The 27007-nt window shown below is 52.7% G+C and overlaps 1 long non-coding RNA gene across 9 annotated transcripts in view; it reads right to left on the bottom strand.

Annotated features, from left to right (window-relative positions):
* The window catches only part of LOC140658198 (uncharacterized), a 48788-nt gene extending 22704 nt beyond the window's left edge, over positions 1-26084 (bottom strand). For 5 of the 9 annotated variants that reach the window (XR_012044626.1, XR_012044627.1, XR_012044630.1 and 2 more), the window contains exons 1-7: positions 25913-26084; positions 25548-25670; positions 23963-24218; positions 13668-13842; positions 9301-9430; positions 3101-3259; positions 464-666 (exon numbers count right to left, since the gene is read on the bottom strand). This is a non-coding gene — a long non-coding RNA (uncharacterized lncRNA). Of the gene's footprint in view, positions 1-463; positions 667-3100; positions 3263-9300; positions 9431-13667; positions 13843-23962; positions 24219-24346; positions 24472-25547; positions 25671-25912 lie in introns of all 9 variants that reach the window. The other 4 variants (XR_012044628.1, XR_012044631.1, XR_012044629.1 and 1 more) reach the window with 4 other exon arrangements.
* Between the last annotated feature and the right edge of the window lie 923 nt (positions 26085-27007).

The following is a 27007-nucleotide window of genomic DNA, read 5'->3' as shown; positions in this document are numbered from 1 at the left end:
GGGGAATTTATACAGTGTAATTATGTCAGAATTTGCTCCAGGCTACACACTGTTGCATTATAAACCTGGCCATTGCCATGTGATTAGGCAGAGCTTTAAATAACACTGAAAGTAATTATATCAAGCAAGACGAAGAAAAGTGGTGCATTCCAGTGCTTGCCACATACCAGCCCCTAAGGGTGTTACCTAACGATGGATGATGTCCCCTTTATTGCTGGAAGTTTTGATACCTTAGGCCACATCCTGATCACCTGACTCACAAACAGTTTAAGGACCCTCTTAGTTTGGCCCCTGTAATTATGGAGCAGAGGGGACTTTATGTGAGTCACGATAAGATTCCCAGATGATTGGATGTAGATGCGTGCGATTGAAATGCAAAGAGCATGGAGGATGCCCCACATAGTAGCACACGGCCAAAGGGGCTTTGCATCAGAGAGATCTTGCTGCATGCTTGTAGGCTTACGTGGGTGTCAGGCATCCTGCCACCAGTGGCCTGAGGCTTAAGGGCTTCTCCAGGGCTGGTCTGGCTGCAGAGAAAGGAGACGTTTTCCTCCTGACGGTGGCAGCGGAATGAGCAAGGCTCCTCCAGGCCTGCATGAGCGTGGTATCACATCGCCAGTGCTCTGCAAAAGTGAGGGCTCCATCCAGGAGGAACAGAAGAAGGATCTAAAAGGAAAGCGATCACTGGATTAAGAGTGAGCAGAATGCAAGGTTATGCGATGCTCCGATTTTGCACTTTCCATCAAAGAGCCCTAATCAGCTGGCATCCTTAGATCCCCATTTCCCAGAGAGAAAAAACCAGATCCTTTGCTTTCCAAGTCATGCTGAGCTTCAGTCCTGTGAGGGGGACAAAGCTGGCTGATATCTCCCTTGCTCTGGCCCTGGTCCCTCAGGGCTGTTACAAACGATTCCAGTTCCTAGCAGCTCTCCTGAGGGCTGTTAGAATGGTTGGGAGTTGCCATCACGCAGCATCTTTTAGCCTCGCTCAGTCCTGCCTTCGTTCCTTGCTCTGTGTCACACAGGGTGTTTCCCCTTCGCTTTACCTTCTCTTTCCAGTAAATGCTCAGCTGGACCTGGAGCAATGCGTGGAGGTTATACCCCTCAAGAGCTCACGGGAGCTGAGGCATCGGAGATGTTGCAGCCCAATCATGGTCAGAAAGGCTGCTATTGCTGGTGCCTTACAGTATCTGCTGTAGAGGAGGCTGAGACACTCAAGTGACTGTACAGACACACTTTTGGAAACCGGGTAGATAATTCATGAGAAATCCCCACTACTTCTGCTTCTGCCTGGCCTGAAGAGCTACAAAGACCAACAACTACTTGTGGTATCCCGGCATTTCTGCTTTTGTCTGGGATGGGAATTAAACCCGGCACTAGATCAACAATAGAAATAACAGAATGGCAGAGGATTAGCCAAATCTTTTCAAATCTCTGCAAAAAAAAAGTTCCCTTTGGTTTTATGAGCAGACGTTCAGAACAGTTTTCATTTGCTCTGGACTGATTCACCCTGCCCCTTCCTTTGACCTGATGAAACGGTGACTGAAGCCCTAGGTTTTTGCATCCTGTTTCGGCTGCAGCTGAGCTCAGTGCAGAGGTGCCTGTCCACAGCTGCTTTTCATGGCTCCCATCCAGAGGTTGCCACCTCTTCTCATCTGCCAGCATAACTATTTGTGTTGTCAACTATTTGTGTCATCACTTCCCCAGCTCTATCAAAATAGTCCTGCTTACAGAAGACCTAAATTAAATGGGCTTTAAAATACAGAAGCCGCATAGGTCTTCACTGGGATGGGACTAAGTGGAGGACTGCTGTTGAACAGTATCTTCAGGTCAGTGCTTTAAGCAAGAAGCAGGACAAGCATCCATACAAGATATATATGCACCAGCATTAAAAAAATGGGGCTGGAGGCAGCAGCTCTGCAGCATCCCTAGCCAACCTCTCTGCTGAGCACTGCTGTCCTACATGGTCTCCCTCTTTTCCACTCCCTTTCTCACTTGACCCTGTAAAGAATTGCCTCAACGTGTTGAACTGGCATAAAACTAACCCAACCAAAAATGACTTTTCTTTTTGCTGCTCAGCATCCTGAGCAGGCTCAGAGCAGGATCCAGTGAGCCCTAGAGCCGGCACGAGGGTGGAGCCCAGATACATGACCGTAACAAGGTGTGTGTCGCTAGGTCTTAGTCTCAAAATCTGCATTGCCAAGCTGCGAAAATAAAAGATGCTGTGGGCAACAGAGCGGGAATTGAACAGAGGTAAATTTGAGTTTCAAATGAGAGAAAGAAGGGGGTGGGGTGAAGAATGAAGGGCGGTGAGAAAAGAGATGCATTTTTTGAACAAAGCACCAGTGTTTTATAGGACAGGATTTCTCCTGAGTTTCTTGAAGGCTGATGATTTTACATCCACTTCTGGATGATTTTACATCCATTTCTTCATTCCTAGTCATTTTAGGTCTTGTCATCAACTGATCTAATGGAGCCAACCTTGTAAAACTGCTGCTGTATTTATCAAACGTGCAGGCACATACATGCACACATTGTGTGTATCAACTGTGAAAAAGGAAGTAAAAACTAATACCCCAATCAAATTTTCCATCTGAGGTGCTTTGCCTCAGTGTAAGTAGTTCAAAAGTATTAAAAAAACAAATCTTAGGTAATAAGTAAACTGATGTGTGGTTGGTTGGCTTGCTGTGATTTACCTTCAGCACCGCCCTGGTCTGGAATACCTGGACGTTCACCTGGACGTGGTTCTCATTTTGAGCTGGAGGGGGGTTTTGACAGCAGAGGTGCTTTTTGCTAAGGGCTCCCTGTCGTTTGTTCACAAGTTTGTCGTACGAGTGGAAATATCACTCAGCGCTGTGCTAGGGACCTGGGAGCACATGAGAGCCAGTTCTGGCTAGAGCTAGCTGTGGCCGTGCTGCTCGGGCCGCTGGAATGGTGAACTAGTGGCCCTGGTCCATAGTGGCCATGCATCTGGCTGGCTCCTTACCAAAGCAGAGCTTTGAGAGGTGGTGTTGGCTTAATATTGCCAGTGCCCCCGGGTATCCAGCTTGTCTCACCTAACAAACAGGGTAAACCAAGCAAGGCTTCACCCTGAGCTGCTTACCTGCTCCACCCCACAGCATTGCTGGGCACGGCAGGTGGGGATGCTCCAGTCCCAAACCGCTGGTGAGCCATGGCTCTGGGGGCCTTCGGGCTGGTCCAGTCCCTGTTCTGAGGCAGCTCGAGGAAGATTTCAGGGATCTTCCCACTTCTTCCAGCTCTCCTGCTTGAAGGAGAAAGAGAAGTAACTTTTCTTACATCTTCAAGCTTCTATTAATAGTTGCAGAAGTCGCTGTACTACGGCAGCCTGGGGCAAGGCAAAACCCCACTGCACAGCACCTGCTACTTGCAAGAGCAAGTAGAACAAAAGACAAGCCAAAAATGTGTGTGGGCACAGATGCCCCACATGACAGCCCTGTATTCCTCAGCAAGGTGTTGGTGACCGTGGCTCCCAGCCGAGAGAGGGAGGTTTTGCTCTACGGAGCGACCCAAAGACCTGAGAAGACTGTGCCCAACCCCGGAGGGCTGCTGGGCTCTCACCGAACCCCTGAGCCCCTCTGGTTCCTCCAGCAGCGTACAACCCTGGCACAGCTTTGCAAGGGAGTGAGCAAGGCCAACCAGCCTCCAGCTCTGAGATGTGCCAAATGATTTTGGTCCCTTTGACATGGAGTTGGAAGGAACAGATCCCAGCAAAGCTGAGGGATGCACGGGCTGTCAGAAGCATCAGTCGGTGCCAAGTGGGGACTTAGGGACTTTAAGCCTCAGAGGTAATAAGACCCCCGTCACGGACTGCACCAGAGTTGTGAAGCCCCAGAGAAGATGGATTCAACTGAATATGGAAAGGACACAACTTCCCTTTTGCTTGCCCTTCTTTAGCCATCTCTGTCACCTCTCCAACACCAAATTTCTTGTGTTGCAGAGATGCCAGTGATTTTTGGGAGCAGCAAGAGGGGGGGGGCAGCACTTTTGGGGTGGGGATCTCACGTGTGCCCAGCTCCTGCCCCACAGCCACCTGCACCGCAACCATCAAACTCAGGGAGGCTGCAGGAACTGGGAGGTGGCATTGAGCATCCTCGTGGAGACGGCATGCCAGTGAGGGGACAGAGCTGGTCCCTGCACCGGATCCGAGCAAGAAAAAAGAAATGGAGAAAAAGAATTGTTATGTTCTCCTGTACTAGAATGGTCTAAAAAGTACATTGAAGTGGCTTCGCCCCTTCTCTTGAGCTTTTCTGAAATAAAATCCGTGGTTTCGAGTGTTAAAAAATGAAAATCCCCGTCTGCGATGAACGCGACGTTGGGATGAAGTGGGGCAGGCAGGTGGGACAAGTGGAAGGGATGCACTGAGAGGAGGACGAGAGCAAGGAAAAGGCACACCGGAGAAAAAGGAAGAAAGATCAGGGGATGGAGAAGGCCGCGGTGTGGCACAGAAACCCTTGCAGTGACAGCGTCCCGGGAGCTGCGGCCAGCCAGCGCGGCTCGCTCCCAGCCCCCAGCCTGGTCCAACTGCAACAACATCTGTTACACTTGAGCTCTGCTCGGTTAGTGGCATGTTTGTTTAATTGTGGGCCTGGTTTGTTATTTTGCTTCCCATTAGGAAGCTGAAGAAAGGAGGAGGAGGGTGTTTTCATTCTGGGGAGCATTTCACCAGGACAATGAGGTTTTTTTCCATGGCACTGGGTAGTCAGAACTAGCTGTACTGCTCCTCGCGACAAGGCAGACGCCTCCGAAGCCCATTGTTCAACCTGATGCATTAAGGGCTCACACTTGTAATTTTGGCGCTGATCCCCCTCTCCCATTGTGTGAGCAGAATGGGCTGAAAAAGGAGAGTCTGTCATCTTTATCTGGCAGCAAGAAAAGGAGACAGCGGCGGTGGCAGCGGCTCCTCTGCCCGCCAAGGTTTTCGCTCTCCTGCGGCAGTGGTGGGGAAGGGCGGGGGTGGCTTCGAAAGCTTCCCTGGTCACTCCCAGGAAAGTCACCCAGCCTTCACTCTCCGCTGGAGCTCCTTGGCCTCCCTCAAATTTTCCCAAATTCATCACTGAGTATTTTGGAAAAAGATAACTTCTTCCTGCCTGACCGCTCAGGCTTTTTTTTTGTTTTAATAAAAAAGAGAATTGTTGAAAGGGGAATTTTCTAGTGCTGGACTGACAGCCCCGAAGACCAGCACCCTCTGCTTCTCCACGCACTGCAATCAGAGCATGGCAGGAGCAAACTCCCACGCCACCATCCCCTACCAGCAAGGCATTCTGTCTCTAACGTGGATCAGACCAAGGCAGCGCTGTCAGAGGGCTTCCATGACACGGACATCTCCTTCCTATGCCAGGGTGATGCTTTGGCTTTGTCCAAGCCCCCAGAAAGGCTTTGGGCTTGTAAGAGGAGCTGGCATATGCCCTGTTGTGCTTGTCCTGCTCAAAGGCGAGACAGATGACCAGCTTTCTGACTCAGCACCAAGCACAGACCTATATAATGGTCTGCCATGAGAAAGCATGTCCTAGCAGCAACTGGGACAAAAGAGCGTCAGGAACGGCGACGGGTCGACAAGGCTTTGTACGGTACAGTCCTCATGCCCCTTCATCATTTCTCAAAACTAGAGACCCCCAACTCAAACCACTGGACCCAGCAACGTGCTGAACTCACATGGCACATTTCAGACATCTGCTTAAAAAGCAAACCAAAAAAACCCCCTTTCCTTAAAATTATGGATGGATTTAAAAAAATGAACTGAACATCAGAAGGTTAAATATAAACTGAAATTAGTAAACAGGCAATACAAACAGAGCCCTGACTTTGCAAACATTTACATATGCGAGAATCCTGGGCACTCTGAGCTGGAGGGGAAGGATCATGTGTCTAAACATCCTTATGCCGACCAGCGTCTGCCAGGACTGGGCCTGACACTGAAAACGCTTCGGGGCGTGCGCTGTCCTCTCTTACAGCCCTGCAGCAGGGATCCACTGCTGAACTCCAGTCAGAGCCCACATCTGACCAGACCCTCATTAGCAGAAATAAAATGCCTTGGATCCTAAGCAAGCTGGACAGAAACATCAGAAAAACCTGAGAAAAACCTACAGTTAAGTCAGAAGAGAGATGCAGATTCTGAAGATGACTACAAAAATGCTTCCCACCTTCCGTTTTGCGGACTCCAGAGTGTTCAGCCCTGCTTTGGCGGGGCCGTGCTCCCTGTGCCCAGCTCGTCCTCCAAAGGAGGACCCAGCCATGCCTGGGTGCATCGTGTGGACCCCAGACCTCACCCCCAGGCCTGTTGGCTCCATGTTACTTTTAGGAAAGGACTTTCCTTGGCTGCAGTTGCAGGACTACAGGTGATCTCTGGCTGAAACCTGCCCTCCGGTCACAGCCGGGAGCCTCTCCGTGCCAGCAGTGTTCAGAGCTTGGTGTTTTGGGTGAGCTGGCCCAGCTGGTGGAGGTTTGGGCAGAGGAGTGCTGCCCCTTTCGCATGGCTCTGGAAGAGCAGGGTCTGACTTGGGCAGGGAAGGAGGGGACACTGATGGACTTCTTCCCCCAGCACCTCAAAGCCAGTTACGTGTTGCCAAATTATGGTAGGAGCTTGACGCAACTAGGAGTTGTGTCAACTAGTTGCTGCCAGCTATTAAGACTCACTTTACTGAGCTAATTCCATCCATCTTCAACTGTAATTAGATGCCTTGATCATTAGAAACTACAGCTTCCAGCCCCTCAGGTCAAGAAATATCCATGGGCAATGGAGGACTTGTGAGGTTTGCCTGTTTCGAAGGGCCCATCTCTGCGGGCTTCAGCTACGATTTAACAGCCTCGCTGGTAGGGCAGGACCCTGTCTTCCCTCCAAACACATGCCTTTTACGTTGCAATCACCATCTTGCCATGCCTCGCAACCTTGAGGGAGAGGAGGCATCATCACGCAACCTCGAAGGAGAGGAGGCATCATCATACCTGCTACCTTCGGAGAGCAGCAAGTCCTCCTCGATTGCTGTTGACCTCCACTAGCATCAGCCAGGTGAAACCAGCAATGTCTTTTCCTTGCTGACGGACACACGGACAGACTGACCTGATACAAAACTCCCCTCTGCAGGGCAGAAATCCAGCCTTAGTTTTTGCCAGCCACGGCTCACTTGATTTTGTGTACAATGTGAGATGTAGTTTGCTAACCCATTCCAAGGCGGTGGAAGTCTGTAGGTGCTGCCTGCATGGATGCTTTAAGCCACAGAAAGTAAACTTTTTTGGGATCTGGTAGTAAAATGACTTCACGGGACATGCTGCTGCTCCCAGCTGCTTGGGCACCAGCTTCAATCTCAGCTGGTGACAAGAGCACCGTCGGCACAACAACCCGTGGTCAGACAGTACTGTACTTAACTTGACAGTACTGTAACTTAACTTGATTTTAAGGTCTGCATGGAGCGAATATTAAAGCGAGGTCTCCATGCTGCAGGGCTAACTGAGCCGGGAGACTCGGTTACAGAACAACTGTCCATTAGCGCAGGAGGCAGTGCAGATGCTATCTAGCTGCGGTATTATCCCTTGCTGTTCTAACTTAGCTTTGGACAGTTAAGATCTTGATGACATTATGAGCGGGGCTAGGGGCAAACTGTGGCCACAGCCAGATTAATACGCACGCAGGGCCTTACTCGGGAAGCGCTGTCTGCTACTACAGTCGCTCACTGCTATTGCTGCTCCTCTCCTGGACCTTCCTATCCCCGCTCCGCAGCGCAGTGCCCCGTAGCAGTACCAAAGCAATCGCTTGCAACCCACCACGCTGAAATAAGGTGAATTTAAAGAAAACCACTAAGGAAAACACATCGCCAAGTTGCGTGCCCAGCCGTAGCGAGCGAGAGGCCGAGACACGTTCGCCGCTTTGCCGGACGAAACGTGCGATGGCAGGATAACCTCTTCGGTGGTGTTCAACCCCGCGCCTCCCAGCCAAGTATTTACCAGCCTCCAGCCGAGGGGCGTGTGATGTTTGCTTAAGCTCAGGCTGGTTTCACGTTTTCGCAGTGATATGATAATTGCGTTTAGATAGCCCTGTCTCTCTCTGCTGGGCTTTTCACAGGGCTCTCCTGGCCCCCAGCAGGGCTAATTTAAAAGCGGCTCCGTTCTCAATGACATGCCGCAATGTTTTCAAAAAGAAACAACCAGCAGTGGCTCTCTGGAAACAACCAGCAGTGGCTCTCTGGAAAAATAACAAAGGGACCCAATTACAAGCAAATGTGTTGAAGGGTCCCAGGGCCGTCTGTGGGCAAATTAGGGCCAATTAAAGGTCAAAATGATTTAAGGTATAAGGACAAGAGAGAGAAGGGAAACAATTGGTCAGATTCCTGCACAGAATAAGCGTCTGCTGCTCAGTTTGAATATGTTTTAGCGCCCAAAGGGTGGATAAACTGCAGAGTTGGGGTTATGTATGATTTTTAAAGTGGGTAATTCATACTTTCTGTTCCATCCATGCTTGGGAAAGTGCTTGATGTGCTTTCAGTCAGCAGCCCACCTCCGATGAGCCCTGCCGGGACCTAGCACACAGCAGCCCGCGTGGCCCCCGTGCAAGCTCGAGCCCTGTGGCAGCGGCAAGCGGACAAGTTTTACTGTCACCCGCAAGCTGTGCGGAGGGCTTGCGCTGGTTATCACTGCTGAGGGCCAGAGGGGTCTCAACGTCACACTCGCTGCTCCAGGTCCCCACGGGCCAAGTCATGGCTGGGGCTTGGACAGCAATTCAATCAATCAGGTTCACTCAACTCAGCCCAAAGTTGGGCATTTTCTTTGGAAAAGTGCTGCATGCACCGGAGAGTTGGATGGCTCCCCAGGGGAAACGGTGACCTGCCGTGCTGTGTGACAGCCCTGTCCCCTCCCCCTGTCTCCCCTCCTGCCGCACCACTACAGCTCTGACCTCTGCCTGGAATCCCATCGGCTCCATGACCTGCGAGCAGATCTGTGTGCAAGCTGGCCAGGGTTGTTTTGGCCATGGATGCACTGCTGAGCCTTTAGACGCACCTTCCTGCAAAGGGAGCTTGAAACGCAGGAGCGGACATAACCCTGAGGTTCAGAGGCTGAGGGGTAATGCATGATCACATAATTTTTTTGTTTTTTCAGCGTTGGTAGAGGAGACTCTTTGGGCTGATGTCTTGGAAATGTTTAAACAGTCATACTCAACTGCGGCTCGCAACCCTCCTGCTACCCAGGCATCAAAGCAAAGGGAAAAGCAACTTTCCCCTGACCCAGTGGCAGAGCCTCCCTCACTAGGACCTCAGTTCCCACGCCCTCATAGGCGAGATGACCTTCACCCACCTGAGAACACTGACATCTCATCCAGAAATGGTCCAGCACATGAATCTGTAAACGGGCTGGGGACTTCACACTGAGTTTCCTTCCAGGATCCGTCCCTCCGCCTGCAGCCAGCACAAATACCCTAGCAATGCTGCAACAAAGACGACATGATAAATACTTTCACCAGATCTATTTAAAACCAGAGAACATGTTCAGCCTGCTGTTTTCTGTTGAATTTCGAATGAACGTTATGGAGGAGATGGCTTTCTCATTGCCATTTTTATCCAGAAACAAAGAAGCCGGGAGAAGGTTTGAACTCCTGAGTGCTCCTCCACATCTCCCCTGGTTCACCATGGGTGGTTTAACAGCGAATGCTTGAGAGCCAGAGCGAGGAGCCCTCTGCCTGGTGCGGGAGGGAGGGCTGGCAGGGGTGGCGGGACCCTGGTAAAGTGACGTGGGCACCGTAGGATTTGGGTGAACAAACCCACACAGGGGCATCCAGGCCTCGTTTCAGATTCATCTGCCCATCACTGTCACATTTTAGTAATGGACAGACATTTAAAGACGTGAAGCTTTTTTGTTGTTGTTGTTCTTTCTTTCTTTCTTTTTTTTTTTTTGAAGAAAGTAATCTGGATTTAGATTTCCCACATTCCTGGGGTAAGAAGCGCTGAAATTCAGGGGAAAGGCTCAGGGCAAAAGAAGTCCTGACATAACATTTTGAATAGGCCATGCTGCTGGTTGGCTTTTTATAAGAAAGCAAATAAAACCATTCAGGGAGGAATGGCACCACCAATGCTTTTACCCAATTATTCATCATCCCGTGACATCTTCATCATCCCCTACTGAACTGTTTGGTAACAGCTGATTATTGGTGACACATTTCCATGCAGACTCGCTTAAAAACCCCACAAACAAACCTGAAAGACAAGGCAGTTTAAACCCGTCTTACAAATAGCTCTAAAACATCCAACCCTGTCCCGTCTCATCCTGCCCCCTTCCTACCATCTCCAGCTGGAAAAAGAGACCATAAAGCAGTTTTGTGCAGTCACATGTAAATCCCCTGTCTCTGTTAAGGCGAGAGATTAGCCTGTTAACAAAGTTACCTTGTCACCTACCCTGCTTAATCCTTGCATTTCAAAGTGTAATTTTATTGAGCGCCTTGGAGCTGAAATCTGGTGTGTGTTATTTATTTATTTATGCAGTTTAATCGTTCCCTACTTTTTTTTTTTTTTAAATTCACCTGGAGCGCAGAAGATTTTTTTTTTTTTTTTTTGCCTTGCTGAAACCAGCGACTTTTGGAAAGGCGGCGCCTCTGCCGTTTGTATTAATTTTAATGTATTTATTTAACCCTTCAGGGGCTGAGGTAGTGCAAAGACACCTCCCTCCTCCTCCTCTCCCCACACCTTCCCGAGACAACAGTCAGACAGTCTCCACACAGTGCCGTACGGCTGGTGGTACACCGGAGTATCCTGCCCATAAATCTGTCAATACAAAGAGAACAACACGCACACAAAAAATGTGGCTAAAACCAAGAAATGTAGCATAATTACAGGTTCATTATTGCAAACAAAAGCATCCCCCGATCCCACCCCTTTGGCAGGGACGGGAGCAATTCAAACAGGCTCATTATGTAGTTACCTAGCCAGGGTCAGAGCCTCCTGAATAGCTGCTGTGGCTCTACTTATTATCCGGCCCCAGACGCCGGGAATGCGCCTGTTCGAGCCGCAGAGGTGCAAGAGCTCGAGGAGCAGCGAGGCTCCAGCTCTGCTCTCCCCTCCCTTCCTACCTATTCTTATCTCCACCCTCAGAACATCTGCCTTTGTAGTCGCTTTAAAGCGTGTTTAGCCATGGCGAGAGGTGCCAGGTTGACAGCCTCGGAGACTGAAGTCTTCTGCTTATTTGTCCAGTGGGTACGGCATGAAAAGGGGAGGCTGGGTGCAGCAGCAGGCGTGGGAAGGGGGACGACAGTTTTGTCTCCGTTGCCTGCTCCATTCCCCCTCCAAAACTGCCTGCCGCAAGGCTGGATGCCGGCTGGCCGAGGCATACGGCTCCCGCAGCCCATCCGGCAAACACCTCTCTGCTTGGAAACAGCTTGCGCCTAACCTGGGCTGGAAAAATCGCAGCTTCCCAGCTCATCCTGAATTTCCCAGAAGTTTGAGGGAATTCACAACACACCAAACCGGCATGCTGCCTTGGGCCAGCGGCCAAAACTTTTGCCCAAGACATCTCCTCCAGCCCTGTGCAAGCCCGTGCTCCGTCCCATCCCTCCTTCCCCGCACGCAGCCGCTGGCAGATGCACAAGCAGCCCAGGGATGCAGCCGGTGCTTTTTGGACGTTTCCAGCCTGGGCTCCCTTTCTCACCGGGCCGGGAAGCGGTGTGAAGTCCCCTTCGACACCACGTGCCCCTTCCAGAGCCACAGCTTCCCTCTCCAGTGGCCGAAGAATTGAGGAACTCCAAACGGCACCACCGAATATTCAGGGAACCTGACAGCCCCCTTCCCCTCCGCCTGCAGCGGTGGTGAGCTCCGCCAGCGCGCCCACGCCGAGCCTGCCTCCATCTATAACCCAAATGTCAAAACATTTCCTCTTGCAGCCCCGTTCGGCTCGTGGTAGCCCTGATCCCGGGTCCTAGTCACGCTGCTTTTGGGGTCTGCCTCGCCGAGCCATTACTGTCACCGCCTCACTGTGCGCAGATAAGAATAGGCTGCTTCTTCTGACTCATTTAGCTAAAACAATGGAGCCACCAGAGGCCAAATTAATCCCTGGTGACTTCAGCAGAGTTACACCAGGCTAAATTTGGTCCCGAGCGTACAATTAGCACAGAGGAAAGCATGGTGTCATGACAGTCTCTTGGCTCTTCCTCCAGGCTCCCTTCACCAGGCTCACCCTCTCCGCCGAGCAGCTGGGTGCTCCCTCTCGGCCACCTCGCTGCTCGTGTCTTGCCATTTCTGGGCACCGGGAAGGGCGCCCTGCAAGGGGAAAAGGCAACTTATCACCGGCAGTTTTTGCCTGGGGAAGGGCAGATCCTGTTTTCCTCGGTGGGTAGGAAGAAAGAGCTGGTCGTCCCTACCTTGGGTTTGCAAGGAAATGAAACCCATTCCCCAGAGACGTGCCTGCAGGCATCCCTCCAGCGCTGGGCATCCTCCCGATGCCTTCAACTGGCTGAAAGCCGCTCTCAGGTCTAGTGTCCAGTCCCCTTTATGAGCACACAGCAGGCTTTTAAACTCAGCCCTGACCAGCCTTTCATCATCATCATCATCATCATCAGTTTTGCGGCAACCAGATTCCCTCTAGTAATAGCTAAGCCACTGAACTACACTTTTTCAGCATATTGGTATTTCAAACGCTGAGAAAATGTGTCGGAAAGCATACAGGAATTTTCTTTGGTGACTCTCGGCAGACCAGGCGCTCCGGGAAGGGGAGGCATTGCCCATCTGCTCCCGCAGCCACACGGAAGTGCCGCGCCCGAAAAATAGAAGGGGCAGAAATAAATTTAAAAAAAAAAAAAAAAAAAAGGCAGCTAACCAGAACTTTTCAAACTCCAGAAACACTTCCTCAAAAAAATGGTTTTGTGTGTCAGGCATGAGCAGAGCCTGGATCACAGAGCTACTTCCACTCGGCAGCAAGGTGTGGGCAAAGCCGCACCGGCAACGGCTCAACGTAGGACTGGGGCTTTGCTCTAACTCTGAGAAAACTCCTGCTAACCTCAGAGAGCGCATGTGTGTGTGTGTCAGAGAAAAAATTAAGCAATGAAAAAGCATCAAATAATTAAAAAAAAAAAAAAAAAAAGAAAAGGGGAACAAAGAGTGGAGTGTGGGACTGGAGAAGGTCTGTGCTCCGAGCCTCCTTCCCCGTGTCCCCCTGCCCCCTCCGGCTCCACAACCCAGCGCCTTTTCAAACATACAGACTTCTCATTCCTTTGACAATTCTTCAAAGGCTCCAGGATTCGAGGGAACTTCCTGTTCCATCGCAAAAACCGTGCTTTCTTTTCATTTTCCAGACTATTAAACCCCGCAGTAACGAAGCAGTTTGCCGCGTGTCCGACGACCCTGCCTGCTGCATGACATTAAAGTTATGCTGCTCAAGGTGTTTTGGTCCTTACATCCCCCTTCTGACCCCTGAGTTTACTGCAGAACAAAGTCTTGTTAAGCTCGACGCTGGAAAATATATTTCCTCCCTCGCACGCCCATAGCGGTTGTTTTAGCGTTGCATGGGGTTGCATGTATTATTTTGTTATCGTAGGGTTGCTGGTGACAACTGATCTGCTCACACTGCTTTGTTATTGTAGGGTTGCTTTAAAATCCTAGGCTCCCGGTCTTAGTTTCATTTATTTATTTTAGGAAAAGGTAGTTTTAAGGGTTGAAAAATAAACATGTTTAAAGACGTACCAAGACACGGGGAAGAGATGGCGCGGGGAGGAAATCCTGTCAAACCTGGGGCCTCGCCTGCCTGAGCTGCACCCCTCGAGCGTGGCCGTGTCCTCGCCTCCTGCTCTCCTGCAGCCTCCCAGCAACAATGACCGACTTCGGATACTCGGCATTTTTGCAGTGCATATTAATGTCGCTGTGAAAACAGCATGGCATTAAGAATTCTCAAAGGCTTGAGTTACTGTAAAAATCTGCACCAGGCGTGGGGTTTAAAAGTTCAGATAGAGGAAGAGGTGGAAGGAGAAGAAAAGAGGAGGGGAGGAGAGGAGCAAAGCGCTGACTTGAACGATGGCACACGGTGATGGCTTTTGGTGTGATGGGCAGGCATCGTCCCCAGGCAGCATCCCCAGCGCTGCCGGGGAGCACCTGGAAGGGCTGTGGGAACTCTCTTCTCCAGCTGCTGGGGGGTGACCAGACCAGCAGAAAGGACTTTGGAAATCACAAAAATTCATCCCAGCACCCGGCTCACCTACAGCATCCCCAAAGCCTCCTAAATTTGCTCATTTAGGACTGGTGGCGGAGTCCAGTCCCTGATGCGCCTCAAGGGCAGAGCACAGCAGCAATGGTACGCGCGCCCAGACCCTCGCCTTGCCCCAGAGTCACGTCTGGGGCTTGTTTTCCTCATCCACTAAGGGAAGGGGGAAACAGATGAGTTTGTACAAACTGGGAAGGAGCAGTAACATGCGACGACGCGCCCTTCCCAGCAGAGCATCCATGGCTCTGTTGTGAAAGAGGAGACTGAGAAGACAATGAAATTAAGGGGAGAGACTCCTGTCAAGCTAAATAATTAAGTCCCAGGGTACATAATTGATGTGCTCTTGATGTGGACCCTAAATCATTTACAAGGCTGGTGTGTAACCCGATGTGCAGCTCTGGCATTACAACAGCGATGGACGAGCTTCCCCGGCGGCAGGGCGAATCGAGTGGGGCACCTCTGGTGTGGGTCACACCACCCAGGGACACCCCACGGAGGCTTGGCTGAGTCAGGGGGCTCCTTCTGCCTGCCCCCACCCTTACCCAGCTGCTGTAAGTGGGTTGCTCACCACCGAGCCATCCCACTTGCCTGGCGTGATGCTTTGGTGGACAAGAGTAGCTCCACCAACCCACGAAAAAGGTTCACACAGCAGGAAAGGGTGGTACGAGAGGGAGACGCTGCTGTTTCTCTGCTGAGATTTTTCAGCCAACTTCAACTAAGCCCAGCCTCAGCTGAATCCTAAACATCAGCACGAGCTACCCAGCACCATCTGTAACACACCCATAGGTCTTTTCCACCATCAGAGAGTCAAGCTGGGGCTCGCCTGCAGCGTACGCACATTTTGCCAAATACAGGCGTCCCTGGCCAGCACTGCCTGGGAACAGCTCTTTCAAACGGCTTCTCTCCCCGCAGCTCTGCTGATCCGTGCCCCTAACCCAGAGAGACAGAACAATCAATACACAAACGAACCGCTGGACAAAACAAGGCCACTGGGGACGGGGCTGAGCCGTGGAGACGGTCCTCGGGGGTTCGCTGCCTGGGCCGAGGTGGAGGATTCCGACCCTGCAGCTGACTGCACGATCCCCTAAGAAAGACATCAATCTTGAGGGCTTTCTCCACTGTCAGTTATCCACAATGCTCTTTCCGGCCCCATCAGTTGCAGAAGTCAAATGGCACTGCCCATCCCTATGCTGGTCTTTTTTCTTGTCTTTTTTTTTTTTTTTTCCTTCCCTTGGTCTTTTTACACTCCATCATCAAGAAAAGCTGGTTCTGCCCTTCTTATGCCTTCCTCCCACCGCAGCACCCATCTTTCAGGAGCACCAAACACGCCACGAATCTCCTGGGTACCACCAGTCACCCGGCTTGGGTGACAAGGCACCCCAAGCACGGAGCAGGAGCACAACCCAGGGCTGTCTGCTGTCGCACAGACCGGCCCAGAGACCGGCATGCTGGCTCCACACCGAAAAATATCACCGTCCCTCCTAGCTGACCCCCGCTCCCGGTGTTTTGACAGTCGGCTTGATGGGCCGAGTCACCCAGAGCCCCCGCCGGCTCCCCGCCACCCGGTGCCCACCCCAGGCATGCGCCGTCTGCCTGACACTGCCTACAAACTCTATTAGCTTTGTAATTAAAAACAGCTGTAATCTGATCAGGTGGAGATCACGGTTACAAAATGAAGGAAGCCATTAGCAGGAAATGTTGTGGTTCAGGCAGACATCAAATCAGTTTAAAGAGATTGGATTTCATTGTTTTTATACAGTTACTCCATTACTATAATGCACTGGGTCCATTTAACTGGCTGGCTCGGAGGAGTGCTCATAAGGCAGTAGTGACATCTATGTGAAATGAACGGCATAAACGGCAAACTCCGAGGAGATAGCAGTGAATTTACACCCCTCGCTCTGCAGTGAATATTAATGCACCGGGAGCTGCCGGAGCAGCGTTTGTTAGGGGTCTGGGTTTCTCTCCTCTTTCTCAAGCCCCCATCAGCATTGCCGGCACCTCTGCGGGGCTGGGAGAGCCTCCCCAGCAAGGATCAGATCCAAGGACCTTTCCTCTTCCCCACCAGCCACAAACCAAACCATGGGTCCAGTTTCTCAGTAGCGAGGTGGAGTGAGAACTGAAACCACAGCAGCCACATCGCTTCGCTTCCCGCCAGCCCCTTCACCCCTGTGTAAACACCAGCCAGTCAAGACAAAAGCTGGAGAGTAAAATATTTAGGTTCTCACAAAGGATGTTGCCCTTTTCCTCTATTTCCCCCCCCAAAAAAAAAGGGGGAAGCAACCTGCGTTTGAAAGCATCAGACCCTGGCCCGAGCGCTGGCCGCACAGCAAGGTGCGTGACGTGGCCCAAAAGCATTGCCATCAGGAGGGGCCCTTTGCAAAAGCTGCTGGCTCCTGCGTTTGATTCAGCCTTGCCCTGAAGCTATAGCCAAGGTCCAGCTCAGGTACCTGTAGAAAAACCTACATCGACGGGCACACGATGGCCCTTGACTTCTCCAAGGCTGACGGCGGTCGCTAGAGGAGCGGGAAGGGTAGAGGGTGGGGGTTTTACAGGATTTTGGGGTTTGCACAGCACCAGCGGGGCTGGGGCTGGTGAGACGGTCTGGACCAGCTCGCTGTGGAAAAGCACAGCCAGAAGCAACGTGAGGTAAGGGCTGCGCTCCTCTGATTTCGGCCCGTCCTCGGTGTTTGCAGCTCCCCATGCTCTGAGCGTAGACTGAGCAATCGGTACCTCTGGTTTCTCGCTCTGAAAAAGCCACCTGTGGTACCATGAGGGTTCATTTACCTGCTCCGTGCCTTGCAAGCTCCTTCCTGCAGGAAAATGGGCAGGGAGGCTTCATGAAGCAGCTGGTAAAGGGCTCTAAGACAAGGAGGGTGTTAAGGAAATGCAAACTTGATGAGAGCTGGCTGCCAGGAAGGGAACTGTGACCGTTCCATGGTCCTGCCCGAGCAGTAAAAGGACTCTCCAGGCAATACAGAGTACAAACACCGCCCTCCCCTTGCCAATCTCCTAATCAGAAAAGGAGATAAAAAGGGGCCTGTAGACAAATGCTCAGGCTGCCTCCTACCCACCGTGCCGATCTGAGCATGCAGAGCCCCCCGCTCCAGTCAAAACCCTCTTGGTTATCGCTAAGTCCCTCTCGGCTAGAAAATGGCTCTGTCATCTTCATACTAATCCAGTTCCTCCTTCCTTCCTTGCCACTGCTTATCCCCTGTCTCCTGTCCTCCCCCTCTCCCTTTTCACCCCAAACTGTATCAAATGCATCAAAGCCCGAGTAAATTATGTTCCCTTTGACCTGCTGGCAGCAAGTTCAGCCACAGTACATTAAAAGAGCAGAGGCTGAGGTTTCATGGTCAGCAAAGGCAGAGGAGGAGGAGGAACTGCAGGCCTCGTCACTGTGTTGCTTTTGCCTTTAGAAGTGACGTTTTCAGCCAAGTTCAGTGGCACTCAAGGCTGAGGTTTGGGGCTCAGCCCGTAGGGGAAAGAGCGGGGGCAGCTGTGAAACTGGGAGGTGATTTCTGAGCAGCCCCTGCAGCCACCCGCCTGTCCCGGCCGGGTCGTCTGATCCAGCGCTGCGGTTGCCATCGCCTCCCCCTAACCACCTCTGGAGATGTGGGATGGATGGAGGTTGCAGGGGCCCACAGGAGGCGACAAGGGCAGGAGGAGCGAAACATCCGGGCTGGCCAAATCTCTGCAAACCCCTGTGTGGGTGCACCCTCGCCCGCTGGGGACTGCAGCCCGTGCCGGGCGGACCACGACCCCCCGAAACACTCCCCGCCCTGACTGGTTTCCCCAGGCACGATCTGCGCTTTGAGTTCGTTACGCGACGTGTGCGATCTGGGCAACTTCACGTGGTTTTGGGTTTGGGTTTGCAAATGATCTTTGCCGATGACGGCTGCGTAGGCTGTGGTTTGCTGCGGGGAGGAGGCCTGGAGCTGGCGAGGCTCAGCAGTCGTGGAGATGTTTTGGGGGAAGATTGTGGGCTCAAGCTGGATGAGACCACCAGTGCTCCCAGTTGTCTGCCAGTTGTCCCTGATGTCACGATGCAGAGGGTGCGCAGCATCGGCGCAAGCCTCAGTGGCTGCAACCTCGGCACCCCGTGTGCGGGGACCCATGTCGAGAAAGGGAATCAAACAGGAGAAAAGTGCCCGCAGCATCTCTGGCTCTTACACACCGGCTCCAAACGGGATGATGGACCTAAACTGGAGGTAGAACACCCCGTTGTCCTTGGAGAAACAGAGGTGTACAGGGACTGGCCATCATCTCCCCGCACCGAGGCACTTTATGCTCTCGCATCTTGGCTGCGGGGCTGTTTCTGCCGTGGCTCTGGACGTCATGCAGAGTTTGGAGCACGCTCCTCTGAAATCGCTGCGACGGCCATGCCAATCCCCAAAGAGGCGGCATCGAATCTGGAGCCTGTGAAGCCATTGCCAGCAAAATAAATATTCGGGAATATTTTTAGCCTGCTCTTGTTCAGAGAGAATTTCTTTGTGTCCTTCTGAGGATCTCGCCGGATCTTTCATCGGTTAGTTTTTCTCATTAGCCGGCATAAGCTTTGTTCTTATTTAATAAAGATTAGGATCTGCTGCCTCCAGCCCTCTCTTTTTGCTCCTCCGTCAGGCCCGTGGGGGCTCAGGCTGCAGCAACATGTTTGATGTCGGGCCGCGGAAGTTGAAATGCGGGACTGAAGCTGGCCAGGGTCTTGCGTTCGCTTCCCCCAAAAAGCCCCGTCCCGCGTCGTTTCGCCCCGGCACGGCTGCCCTCCGCAGAGGGCTGCCCCGTGGGGGGAGAGGGGAAGGGGATGGGACAGAGCGATTGGAAACCGCTGCCTGGATCTTCCAGAGGTTTCCAGGCTCAGCTGGCTTGAAGCATTGCAAAGGTCTTGGTCTGAGCCGTCAACAGACAGCGTGGGGGAAAACCAGGGGATGGCTGATACAGGCAAGCGTAGCCCGTGCATGAGCCTAATAAAATAGGAGATGTGCCATAAATGGGGGAACGGCTTCTTCCAGCTTTGGAGGTCAGAGAGATGTAACCGATCTCCCATCCCTTTTATGTATCATTGGATTCTCCTAGTTAGCCAAAAAATAAAAAAACCTGCTTTTCTTTCTTGAGCTGAGTCATTCCTCAGAAAGGAATGGGTTTAAAACAACAACAGGTATGAACCAGAATGAATTTTATAAACTCCCAGAAGAAGGCAGCGGGGTCTTCTGAGCTTTGAAAACCTGATCTCTGCTGACAGCCCCCGCGGCTGCGTGCTGCTCCGGTAGGAGCATCACCGCACCCAGCCGGGACGGAGGCTGCTGGGTGCCAGCGTGGCCGGCTGTGGAGTGCTGCGGGGGCAGGATCTGGTGCCACATCCCTGGGACAGGGACGGCGAGGGGCCGAGGGGGGCTGAGTTGTGCCCGCGATGAAGGCAGGACTGTGTCCCAGCTCAAGGTCCCGTGTGTCACTTCTCATTTATTCTCTCCACTGCCAGCTGCACGGCCCAGCCGGGTCATTGCTCTGCACCTCAGTTTAGCCATCCCTGGAGCAAGAGTGTATTTACTCCTAAGAAATGCTGTGGTTGTTTACTTGTGGTAACATATATAATTCAGTCTATACAGATCCAGCACTATTAACGTCGCTATTTGTTAATGCACTTCTTTCTCAGAGATTTCATTTGTGTTTATTTAAAGAAAATGTCTTTAAACACTCACACTTGGTAAGAAGGCTCCGTTTCTAGCAGGAGAGCCTATTTTGCATACGCGTAACTTTGAAGGGGATGAATAACTTCATGGCCAATAACATTTATAGCTTTGCCTCGTGCAGGGAGATAAGGGCAGAGGAACGCAGGGCTCCGGGGCAGGAGCTGTTTGCCGAGAGGGGCCGGGAAGGAATCCAGTCCCCACCCTGCCGGAGCCTTCCCTGCGCCCAGGTGCACGCTGGCCACGGCGCCTATCCCCGCCAGCCGAGCACCGGCCGCTGCGTAAGGCTGGATACCAAACCTCCTAGCTCACGCCGGCATAGCTGGCAGGGGAGGAGGAAGGGGGAAGAGGGGAGGAACAGCAGGGAAGGCAAATTTTAGAAATACTTTTTGAACAGCCACAGTTGTAAATGAACTCACCCTCACCATGTTTGTGTCACTTGTGTTTGCTGCCTGGGGCTATGCGAGAGCACAAGTTTTCCTGGCACGACTGCGCTTGGAAAATCAGCTTCCAATCCATATATGATAGTATTCATGGAAACCACAATTCTAATTTTCATGCACTGATTTCCCTGCCAGAAACCGTGCTGCCGTCCAACCCGGGGGTAAAAATGCCACCCTGTGACTTCCCTGCCCAATCACGACCAACCGATGCACTTCAAAACTCAAATATTTTCCAGGGAATGTTTGCAACCCACAGTTTAAAAAAAGAAAATCTTCCCCAAATTCATGCGGTGGCTCAGCATCATGACTGCATTCGGGGAGGTTTCCTTGAGGTATTTCCCAAGCTAGATATCTACCCCCACGAAGAAAAAAAACAAACCGACCCTTGAGAACTAAATCTTTCAGATACACAATTTCTTAAATATTCTTCATTCAGAATTTCTCCCTTGTTTTCTCAAGCGCTTTATACCATGCTATGGAGTTGTACTCGCAGGTCACCACTGCACAGGGAGGAACCTGGCCCTCTTAAACCCCTTCTGCCCTGGCCAAAACCAGGGAGAGGTTCTCCTTCCCCTCCCCGTGCTGAGCTCAGCCCAGAGACCTGTGCTCGGTGCAATGGAGCAAAGGTTGGGGAGGTGGAGAGAGAGCCCTTAATAAAGATAAAATCTATTTCTAATGTCTATAAAAACCAAACCCAAATTCCCAGTTACGTCGACATGAGCTGTGGAGATGGGGTAATGGAGAATGGAGTTATTTATTAATAGAAGGGCATTTCAATGGAGATCGGAGGAGGTGATATGGACCAAATGGAGGCATTTACAGAAATAATGCTCAGGAGGTTTTGCCCAGCTCGGCCAGGTGTCTCAACACCGCGTCCTGGGGATGGTTGTCTCCCACTCCCTGAAAAGGGTGTTTCTGGGGAGCTGCATGCTCACAGAGCCCTGCCATCACTCAACCCGTTTCCCCCAGGCCCGGCTCTCATTTCCACCTGGAACTGGAGCCAGAAGAACAAGTGCAGAGGGGGGATGTTTGTCCAGGGGTCCTGTTCTCGCTGGATTTTTTGGGAAGCGGTGTGATGCTGATACACCCCCCAGCTCAGACCCTCCCGCCCTGCACCCAGCCCGGGGCAGAAGGGAGCCGCAGTCCGCTCCGGCACGCTCCCTGCCTTCACTCCCTGGCCGTGCTTTTAAACCTCCGAGGCCAGGAAACTCAAAACTTACGTGAGACCCCACTCTGATTCCTACCACTGCCTCCTAGAAAATGCAAAATTCACCTCCCTAAATTCCTCGCCGACTCCTTTTTAACAAACACCTCTGCCCTCGCTTGGCAAGCAAACAGTGCCGAAATTCCCACCTGCCTCTCCCTTGCAGCCCCTTCTGGAGGGGCTCATTAGCCATGCAAATAAAAATGCTCTGAGAGAGCCCGACGGCCGATTCCCCCCCTGCACCAGCAAGAAATGACAATTCACGGGGGTCTTCAGGGAGCCGGGACGGAGAGAGGGAGGAGCGCGGCGCGGCGTGGCTGCGTGTGGCAATCAAGCTTTCCCACCGCCACCAGTCCCCGGGGAGCATCCCTGCTCCGGTTGTGGAGAAGCAGCGGCGTCTCTCCCTCCACCTTCTTAATCCCCTTTCGCTGTGGTCCCGCGCTCGGCTCCCCACCCCGACCCCCCGGGAGCCCTGGGAAAGCAGTGCCCGGGCCTCGCTGCCCCTTCGCCCCTCTGCCTCGCTGCGAAGCGGCACAGGGAGGGGAGGGAGGAGAAGGGGAAACGTGCGTTTCCTTAATTGATTTTGGTGAAAAAAGCAGGCGGCCGCCGCACTGTCAAATTAATTAGTTCCAGAGCTATTTGCAGTTATGAGCCACGTAAGATTAGCGGTCATTGCGTTTTGGTGCTAGGGAGCGGCGGGGGGGGAAGAAGGTTTTATAAGCTTGTTTTGCTCTTGAAGCCTTCCTTAAAAACACAGAAGAAAATAAAGGAGAAAAGCCCCCGGCTGCCAGCGCTGGCCCCAGGGCTGGCTCCTGCGCCTGCTGCAGCACAGGGGATGGGGGCAAGATGGCCATTTTGGCCCATCTGGCATTATCTGAACAAAGCGGGTGCTTTGCTGCGGCTCTGGCCAGGCTCTCTCCTCCCGGTAAGGGCTGACGGAGTCCTCGGGGTCATCCTGCTGCCGTCCCCGCCGAAGCACGGAGGCAACACCAGCTCCCGCATCCCCACCGCATGTGAAGCCGGGCGGCCAGACATGCCGGGTATCACCTCCAGAGATGCTTAGCCCCTTTTGTCCCCTCTTGGCCTCCCTCCTCGTAGAGGCAAAGCGGGCTGAAGGCTGGAGGAGAGGCTTTGAAAGCCTCGGGTGCGGCTCACGGGGCTCAGATCCCCGATTAGATGGGAACGCCTGCTGCAACCTGATAACACGGCAGCATCTGACGGGGAGGCTCCGGCAGCGCTCCCCGAGTCGAGCAGCGCCTACTGTTTCAGGAGATATTACCCTGCACACATGCTTACATCTGGATATCGATAAGCGTGCCTGTTTATGCATAAACACAGTACAACATGCAGCCACATACCTCTGCATTCCTCCTCCCCTCCCTCCTTTGCCTTCCCTCCCTTCCCCCCTTATTCCTTTATCTCCTTTTTATCTACTCTTGCCTGTTAAACGTTATCTCTGCTCCTCGTTCAGAGCCGAGTCCCGGGAAAGGGCAGTTGTGGTGGGTCACACAAATGGGGTGCTGAGGGATGGCAAACATTTCGGGTGAATTTGCAAAGATTTCGAGGGCCTGGGTGGAGGGAAGCAAGGGAAGAGATGGTCTCGTCAGACCAAAACACTGCCAAATAGACTTCAGCCAGGACAGGAAAACGCAGCACGGTTTGGCCAATATATGCAGCGTGTTCCCCACTCTGCTCAGGCAGGACCACGGCCGCCGGGCACGCGCCCCGAGCCTTGTCTGCCCAGCCATGCACGCAGGCAGGCTGCCGTAACCCTGCACACCCAGCCCCACAGTCACACACGCTCTGGTGGCATCAGTGCCACATTTACTGCAAGTCAGATGGAAAAGAAAAACAGCAGCAGTGCCGTTTTTACAGTGATTAAAAATGATTTAAAAAATTATAACCTCCTCCTCCCCTGTTGTTCATTCTGTAAAAGAGGGTCTGCAAAATGAGCAAACCCAACGCACCCCTCAGCACCTACGCTGACCCTAGGGACTGGTGCCGCGCAGCCGCCTCTGAGCCGAAATGCTGGCGAAACCGCCTTCCCCAGGCTTGGACCCTGGGAGAGGGGAAACCTCGAGGAATGCCGCCTGGGAGGCCTGACCCACTTTCTCCAGAGAAACGTGGCAGGAGCTCAAGGACTTGGCTTTGCTGAGAGAGGCCGGCATGCATTTTTGCAAGCTCTGCCGTTGGCCCCCGTGCTGGACCCTGAAAGCGAACGCTGGCACCCAAAGGAGCGCTCGGCGCTGACTCACGCGTGCCACCGCAGTCGGGGCCTGTGCACGGGGGGCAGCGGGGCTCTGCGTTCTGAAAAGCAGGCTGGGGCTTACCTGGAGCCAGCCAAAGCACAACCTGCCCCGAGCACTGACCCCTGGGCGCTTGCGCAAGGACGGGGAGCCACAAGGGCTGCAGCAACCACCCGCCGAGCCCATCCCCTCCACGCTTACTGCGTGCTGCGTGCTTGGTCCGCTTGACTGGGGAGAAAGGCATCCCACGGCATCTTCTGGTGGCCCCCCAGGATTTGTCGCCGGCTCTCCTTGCTCAGACAGTGGTCATAAGCTCTGCTCCCGGCAGGATGGCAGGTTGGCACTAGATGCTGCATCCCCATCTTGGCTTCAGTTAGGGCTCCCAGACCAAAAGCTACGTCCTTGGCACCGGCTGGACCAATCCTTGAAGCAGGCTGGTTTCCAGCTCTCCATCTTTCTAGGAAAAGGGGAAAAAGCACATAGTGTCAAAGGTGCTTACACCTCAGGAATTTATTTAAGGAACTTTGTCCTGATCAAACCCAGTGACAGCCATGAGCCAGCTGTAGAAACCTTATTGCAACTTACCCCAGAAACAGCCCGGCACATTAGCCACTCCTCTGAAAAGCTCTCCTCAGCCCTCTGCTCACAGGGGTCACCCAGCGCCAGGGTGGGGGACACAAGTTGGATACGTGGAAAACCGGGGGAGGGACCTGTGCATTGGTGGAAATCTTCATCATTCCCACTCTGGCTGTCTCCACCACAGCTCAGAGGCAACGCTGCTTCGACTGACTCCGTGTGCGTGACCAGCTCACCCAGGCAGTTCACGCTGCCCACACGCAAGAACATGGGTGAGACCATAAAGCTCCTTTGCAAGCACCGAGCAAAGACACTTGGACCTCAGGTAAATGCAAATGGCTCTGCAGCTACGGGGGGACTGTCCCTTCTCCCAGGGGATGCAACATCATCTTCAAGACCTCCGCTTGCTCCATCCCTGCGGTCAGGGGCAAATGCTACTCCAGCACTACCACCGGTTTCTGGGCTGAAGCAGTGGCAGAGAGTCCATGTCTGTACCTACACAGCAAAACCACAGCGTGCACAGAAAGGACGGCATCCCTGGTCGGTGTGTATGTGCGTTTCCAAGCACGCGTGCGCACACACGCGCATGCATCGTTTCGGGAGCCAGGGCAGGGCAGAAGGGCTCTTTGGAGAGCGTGGGTTTGAGCAATGGGAGCAAGGGCAACTCGTAAGCCCAAGGCAGCGTGGCTGCACCGCTCACAAGCTTTCTGGAATGGGGCTGTATACAGAATTTATGAGCTCTTAAGTCATCACATCTACAATTTGTATTCTCCAGTCTTTTAATCTCAGCAATAAACTTGGACTAAACCTTTGCCGAGGCAGTGTGGAGATGTCACTGTTCCTGGAGCCCCGTGTGTGAGGTGCCCATAGGCAGGACCAGAACATGCTTCCTGATGGCTTCAGTGTGCTGTCTCTTCTCCAGTTCCCTGCTCCCAGCAAAGTCATCAGTAACCAATCAGTCCCCCACCTGCTACCTTGATTACCCAGAGCCCCTTCTTGGACGTAGGTAGAACACCCTGGCAAATACTGGGGGACAAACGCTTACAGCGGTCCCCTACAATCCCTCCTACCTTCTAGAGAAAGGGGCTGCTCCTTTAATCAGGGGGCTTCAGGTCTATATGCACATCACCAGGACCCTCACCTAAGTTTTGTACCACTTGGGACCCCCCCATCCCCTGCAAACCAGCCCCACTGGTGCATTTTTACCCACCTAGAGCTGCTTTACTTCAGAGGTCCACATCAGAAGAACCATCTCCAGAAGGTTTCCTGCTGGAGCGGTGGCTCTCAACAGGAACCGGTCTCCAAAGCGGGCACCTCCTTCGCAAACTGAGACCTAAAATTGAGATGGAATTGGCACTGATAAACCTACTAACGGAGGCAGGCCCTCCCCACTTGGACGAACCCCACGCTTTCAGGAGAGGGTGGCATCATTTCTGCAGAATGCTTGAGTGGCCTCAAATAACACACTGAACTGTCAGGCACAAACCCAAGCGATGGTGTGAGCCAGCACTGAAATAATGAGAAGCTGATCTACAGCTTTTTCCCTCTGGTTTATTAAATGAATGCTCCACATACCACTTCCCACTGACTGGAGACAGAGAGAAAATCCCAGGACAGTAACTCATCATCCTTTCTTCCCCTGAGAAGATTCAAGGCTGTGGCTATGTATGGATGTTGTGAAGTGATAAAGTTGCTGCGGCTTCACGAGTTACCAGGCATCAGCTGAGCCGTGCCGTCCGACCGCGCATGCGCTCCCGGCTCCCTGCAACCGGGTGGTAAAACATGTTTGCTCACGAAGGGGCTGGAGCAGGTACACCGTCGGCGGGTTCCAGATAAGCACAATCTGCTGATAAGCAGTGCCTCATTAAGCCCCAGGACTCAACGGCTTGCAACGCAATCCTTGGCCCAGAAGTTCCTCCTCTTTTCAAGTTGTAGCCCTCAGTCATGGAACTGGCAACGGGAAATCGCTCTGGGAAAGCGGTCAATATTGAATTAATTCCTGCGCATAGCATGGAGAGGAAGGAGGGTCAGGAACCATGCCAAAGAGGAGAATAGTAGAAGGACCGGCCAACCATGTTGCTGAGTACAACCTCAGCGTAGCCATGCCTGGATGAGGGTAGTGCAGATGACACATGGAGATGACCCAGGCAATGAAACCAAAGCGCTCTGAATTCTGCTGGGGTCAGAGTCCATGAACACAAGTTACAGCAACAAGTTACTTGGGTTTTCCAAGGCCAGAGCAAGGCCTTGATCAAGGGCATGGTCTAACATACAAAACCATGTCAGGCCCTCTGTTGACTTCACTAAGTAGGACCATGCGTCCTCTTTGGCTTCATACCTCAAAAAAGGGTGGTTTTGTGAGGTTCCTGCCTTTTGCTACCACCCAGAAGCTGGGTGTCTTCTTGCCTGAACCTTGGTTTAGTCTGAAGCCCCAGCCTGAGGCTTGGAAGAGCCAGATACAGACCCAGTTCTCTGGATCCTCCTTCAGCTCTGTCTCCAACCTCTGAGGGTCCCTCCCAGCCAGCGCTCCCCAGAGCCGCCCCATCTCCCACCCCATAGCCAACCTCTGTGCTGAGCCCGACACACGAGATCAATGCATGGCACACACCGACCCTGCCTCCTGCCCACGGAGGTGGGAATCCATGTCATTTAAGCCTTGTCTGCTCAACA

Source organism: Ciconia boyciana, chromosome 11 (genome assembly GCF_034638445.1).
Source record: "Ciconia boyciana chromosome 11, ASM3463844v1, whole genome shotgun sequence".
NCBI classification, from domain to species: Eukaryota; Metazoa; Chordata; class Aves; order Ciconiiformes; family Ciconiidae; genus Ciconia; species Ciconia boyciana.
This window is presented reverse-complemented; position numbering and strand designations above follow the sequence as displayed.